A 6,387-nucleotide genomic window follows, 5' to 3' on the forward strand; every position below is an offset into this window, starting at 1 on the left:
CTCATTGATTATTATTTTAACAGATTTATAAATAGCCTACTTTTCTAATAGTCCACTCTTTGTTGTTGCTAACTTGCTCTACAAGCTGGGATGGCAGGGCTGACAACCCAGAAAGGTTGAAGTTTCTATAGTTATGGTCATGATTTCATGTCCCATTTCCCCTGCAGTCTCAGAATATCTTGTCTCTTTATAACTGATAAGGACTTTGCCCAGGGATCAATGTTGTCTGTTTCAATTCTGCTCCCTTTCTCACTCCAAACCCTTTAAAGGCCCAGAATATTGATGGAATTCAGGGAACCACCCATGAATCAATGTGAAGATAAAGAGAGAGACAGAGAGACAGAGAGAGAGACAGACAGACAGACAGACAGACAAACAGAGACAGACAGAGACAAAGACAGAGACAGAGAGACACAGAGACAGAGAGACAGAAAAAGACAGAGAAAGAGACACAGAGAAAGACAGAGAGACAAAGATACACATGCAGAGAGAGGGAGGGAGGGGGAAATGACAAAGGGAGAAAGGAGAGGAGGAAGGAAGGAGGAAAGAGGGAAAAAAGAGGGAGGGGGAAGAAGGAGAGAGGGAGAAATGGAAAGAAGCAAGAAGAAAAATAAGTAAAGAAAGAAAATGAAAAGAATGTACTGTGACATTCCTTTAAATTGTTAACATTTAAATGTGACAATTCATAAAAATTTAGATCACATAAATTTAGAAATGTTAGAAATACATATGCAGGGTAACTAAATGGTGCAGGGAAGAAACCTGAGTTCAAATTTAGCCTCAGTCTGTTAGTTATAACACTTACTAGTTGTGTGACTGGAAAAGTCACTTAACCTCAATTGCCTCACCAAAGAAAGAAAGATGCGTGTGTGTGTGTGTGTGTGTGTGTGTGTGTGTTACAGAAACAAAATACTCATATATTTTCTAAGGATTCCTATAATATTATTATCATTATCCTTATTAATATTACTAATGAAAAACCCATTTTGAGCAATAAACACCTACATGATACCAGTTTTAACATTTACTTATAGCATGGTAAAGTCCATGGCAATGAATCCTAAATATGTCCAAACAACACTTTTACAATATTGAGACATTTGTACTTTTGTCCTTGCTCTGTTTTCAAGTAAAAGCCAATTGATTAAATGCAATTGCAATTGTGTTACTAATCACTGCAGGGTATTGATGATTTAAGTTAGATACTAACTGTAACTGGTGATTGCTACTGGGAGAGCACACATCAGAATGGGAGCTTCTGCTGACAGCATTAGAGAAGCATCCTTTTGAGTCTGAGGGTGATGCCCTAGAACTTTCAAGTCTAGATGTTCTGGAAACCTGACTCATTCAGGTGAGAAATGTGCTAAGGATCTTCAGCTTATCAAGACTACATATAAAAGTGGAACAGTTTAAAATGATAATTAAGTATCAAATCACTGGCACCACATATCATGGAGAGATTATACTTAAAGATGCTGGACTTGATGATCAAACGAGATTCTGTAATGAAGAGTTGGAAATTGGGGAACTTTTCAATTCACTGCAGTGGCAAAGATTTCTCATTTACTGCAGGGGTTCATAATATGTAGTCCATGACTTTCTTTTTAAAAAATATTTTGATAATTAGATTCCAATATATTTGGTTTCCTTTGTCATCCTCTACATTTTATTTTTATCCATTTTAAAACATTCTTCTGAGTGGTATTTACTAAGTTTCACCAGAATGACAAAAAGATCCATGACACAAAAAAGATAAGAATGCTTTACCAATTGAATCCCTAAAAGGCATAATTAGATGACTAGAATTACACATGAGAAGATTGCTATCCTTTATAAACTAATAGACAATAAATCCCTGTAATTCAGATGCAAACACCAACCATTCTCAGCAAGTCAGCAAATAAACTACACTAAATCTAACAACAGACAGAATTAGTGATGAAAACAAGACATTTCAAGTCAAGGTAAAAGCATTTATTAAGCTTTCATTGTGCTCCAGGCACTCTTCTAGCTCTGGGGATACAAATACAAGCAAAAAGATAGTCCCTGTCCTCAAGGAGTTTACATTCCAATGAGGAAGACAGTCATAAAGGGGATCTGAAAAGTGTGGGGGGTAGAGAACAAAACCATTCCAGAATATGATTGAGAAGTCTGGAAAGTCAAAAGCAGGACTAGGAGGAAAATGAAGAACCCTTGGTGTGGTCCAACCCCTGGATGGAGTCCCCAGGAAAGAAATCCCCAGTGTGAGAAGGGGACTGGCAAAGTGATGGAAGGATGTTCTAGGGTAAGAAGGCGGCTGAGTCCTGGTAGCAAAGGGAGCCAGAAGTACAGCTGTGAGAGCAATGAAGAAAATCATCCAGATATTACAGTGATCCATAAAAATTTAAGAATGACATTTTTCATAGATTTTTCCAAATACATATAGTTTCATTACAAACTACTTGAAATGAAAAGCTTTCAAAATGTAGAGACTTAGAGACAGAGGTTAGAACCATGAGGTAACAAAATGAAATACATGCCATCCTGACTACTACTAGAGTTGTCCTAAAAATGCTTTTCAGGACATCTCTGGAAGAGAAGTTAATATCACAATACAAAAGGCAGTTTATTTCATCCACCCCCATAATAAATAGTCTGCAGAACATTAACTATATATTCATATTTATAATATAATAAATATGTAATATTTATATAACATTAATTATAATGCAGAACATATAACTATTAACAGTGGGATAGTAACCTATCATCAGATCACTTCTTGCTCAAACCCATAAAAATGTGGGAGAAAGGAGATAATTGTGGGGAAAATAGTGATTCACATTTATATAGGGTGTCCTAAAAGTCTTAGACCAATTTCAAACTATTAAAGCTTAAAACTGCCCTAAGACTTGTGTGAGTATGTCTGTGTGTGTGTGTGTGTGTGTGTGTGTGTGTGTGTGTGTATGTGTGTGTGTGTGTGTGTGTGATAGTGGTGGGGAACACAAGCATTTATTAACATCTCCTATGTGTACTTTTGGGGCAGCTGAGTGGATACAGTGGCACTGTATCCACCAGATCTGGAGTCAGGAAGATAATTCCTATCTGTGTGAGCCTGGTCAAGTCACTTCATCTTGTTTGCCTCAGTTTCCTCATCTGTAAAATGGGCTGGAGAAGGAAAGACAATCTATTCCAGTATTTTTGCCCAGAAAACCCCAAATGGGGTCATGAAGAGTTATACACGACTGAACAACCACAAAAAGTGTGAGCCTGACAAATTTTATGTTATTTGATTCTCACAATAACCGAGGTATGTTCCATTTATAGATGAGGAAATGAGGTAGACAGAGAAGGCTGTATCACAGATCTAGTAAATATCTGAGGTTGTATTTGAACTAAGGTTTTCTTGACTTCAGGCCCAGCACTGTATCCTGTATATTGCTTTAACATTTGCAAAGTGCTTTACAAACATTTTTTATTTGATCCAAAAATATCACTATTAGCCCTAAGCAAAAGACAACTTGACAGACTCACTAAAGTAGTTAAATGTGAAATTTATCCCTTTATATACTTATAGATAGTTGCTTACTTTCTATCCTTTTCCCTTTCCTCACCCCACTAGAATATACTCCTTTTCCTTCTGGGGATACTTTTTAACTTGTAAGAACCTCAGAATATTATAACTCAAAATTTTTCAAAAATGAATGTTGCAAATTATCTTTATATGTAATTGGAAAAAGAAAATACTATCTAAGAAAAAGAGAAAGATCTCAGAGTAGTAAGTGTATGGAGAGTCATTGAGTGCAACCTACTTCAAGGTTGTTTACCATTGTTTTGCTGCTACCTGTGGAGAAGAGGTTGTCCCTCTCATTTACAGGAAGCCCCCCCTGACAGGACTGTTGGTACTAGTTGTCTCTTGGAGCAGCCATGGAGAAGGTGAATGTGGTCAGGTTCTATTACCTGACATGGGATGGCCTCGGGGTTCTGACTACAGTTGAAATGGGCATGAAAAATCATCAAATCTTCTAGTTTGGTTTTCTCCATTGCTAGCCTTTAACATGGTGCTTGTAATAAGCTTTTGAGAAAACTGGTGAAATATCAACTCAACTTATGAATGAACTTAAATTGTCCAAGGTTCTCAATCGACAAATAGAGATTATGATTACCTCACTTTGAAAGCACTTTCTCCAAGGCAGGTTTCTTCAAGACAGGTTTGATTTTGTTGGAAATCAGATGAGTTTTGGCAAAAAAATTGGATATTTACATTGTTGCAAACAAAGAGGAGCAACAGTTTACACTAAAAATTCACAAACTGGGAAAGACTATTTCATAATTTGAAAAACAAATGCTATTATCACAAGTACAGACATAAGATATCATGACTTTGTTTATCTCATTTATCTGTCATGGAGGAATTTGCCTATATGGAGGCATTTTATGAGAGGAAATGTCCAGTTCCGAAACTAATTGATTATAATCAACATGCAGAAACTCATAAATGTGCCAGATATATCATATTGAAGATTCTGCCATAGTATATAATGAATCCATGGAACTAATTATTGAACTTGCCAATCATGGACTAATTCATGGTGATTTCAATGAATCCAATCTAATTTTGGATACAGATGACCAGAAAACCATGATTGACTTCCCACAAATAGTCAACATCTCATCCAAATACCAAATAGGCATTAGAGATTTCTTCCTAAGATGTTTCAATTATGAAAGTGAATTTTAACCAAACTTCAGAGATATTAGGAAGGAGGACTCTCTTGATGTAGAAATATCTGTCAGTGAATATACAAAAGAAATACAGGAAGACAATAAACTACTTTATCCTGTAGGTCCTGACAATGAGAATGTTGAAAGAGATAAAAGATCTAAATGTCCTTCATCATTTGAAAAACTTACATAGAGGGTAAAGATGACTAAGTTAGAAAATGGAAGAAACTTCATAGATAAATCAAATGATTCTAAAACGAGTGCTTCTGAAGACCTGGTACAAAGGAATACAGATGCACTGTCCAAGGATAAGCATCATGAAAAGTATTTTGAAGTGACTGAATTCATCCACTGGTTAGGAGAAATTCAGGGAGATATTGTTGAAGGGAAAAGGAGAAGTTGCACAAAACATTCTGAAACTGATTTTCATGAAGAGGAAAATAGCACGGAAAATATTACCAGGGGAGAAGATCAAATGCATCAAGGAGAAATTCCTGCTGATTCTATGGAATATGAAGACGAATGTCCTGATCTGGTTAACTTGTCAGTATTAAACAAAGAACTCAGGCCTTTCAGGGATGAAAACTTGGAACAAATTACTCAACATAGAGCAAGAACTGAGAGTGTTACTTCTGCAAGCGGTATTGTATGCTGTGCGACAATTCCTCTGAAAATGGTGAAACAGAAGGTGAACTGCCAATTGAGTAAACAAACAAACAAAAAAAGGCTTTAGTTAGATGATGGGTACAGAAAAGGGAGGCAAATATTTATGCCAAACAATAGAGAGAAAACACATACAACATTTAGTGAATCTTAGAAGCAGTTAGTTTTGGGGGACGATGATTGTGACTTTTTCTAAAAGTTTAGTTTATAATGTATTAGGGAGGGGAGAGATGTATTATCCTGAGGATTCTGTTTTTCTGCAACTTCAGTTATGTAAATGTGTGTACAACATGACTAATGTGGAAATATGCTTAATATGATTGCACATGAACAACCGATTTCAAATTATTTGCCATCTGAGGAAGGAGGAAGGAGGGAGTAAGAAGAAAAAAATGGAATTCAAAAATCTCATAAAAGTAAATGTTGAAAATTATATTTAATTGGAAAAAATACCATTATGTGATAGGGGAGAAGTTCTGGCCAAAAAAAGTGTTCACGTGTATATCTAGTTATTCTTTTATAAGAAAAACTCTATTTTGAAGTAATTGTTTTATTTTTCGAGTGAACACTTACAAAAATTTTTGCTAGTTTAACGAACGAAAACTTTTGGAAAGGCATTTGGGGTCATATTACATACACTGAATTGTCATTTTTGATCTTCTGGTAACTGGAACATTTCCATCCTATGGACCTTTGACAAAGAAAATATATTCTAAATATTCAAATGAAATATAAACTTAGAGTAATAAAATGAATGACTCTTCAGAGTTGAAGGAGATCTCGGAATTTATCTAGTCTAACTTGGATCTTTTCAACATCCCCAATAGGTCATTCAACCTCTACTTAGAGCCTTCACAGTCTTTTTGACATAATCACAGAAACTTCTCATGTTACACCTACTTTTTATTTTATTTTATTTTTTTATTTTTATTTAATAGCCTTTTATTTACAGGTTATATGCATGGGTAACTTTACAGCATTAACAATTGCCAAACCTCTTGTTCCAATTTTTCACCTCTT

At 35.5% G+C, this 6,387-nt stretch overlaps 1 pseudogene; it reads left to right on the forward strand.

Moving 5' to 3' along the window:
* The first annotated feature begins 3,900 nt into the window (after positions 1 to 3,900).
* LOC100920061 lies at positions 3,901 to 5,547 on the forward strand (annotated as a pseudogene).
* The last annotated feature ends 840 nt before the right edge of the window (positions 5,548 to 6,387 follow it).

The sequence above is a fragment of the Sarcophilus harrisii genome, chromosome 6 (assembly GCF_902635505.1).
Source record: "Sarcophilus harrisii chromosome 6, mSarHar1.11, whole genome shotgun sequence".
NCBI classification, from domain to species: Eukaryota; Metazoa; Chordata; class Mammalia; order Dasyuromorphia; family Dasyuridae; genus Sarcophilus; species Sarcophilus harrisii.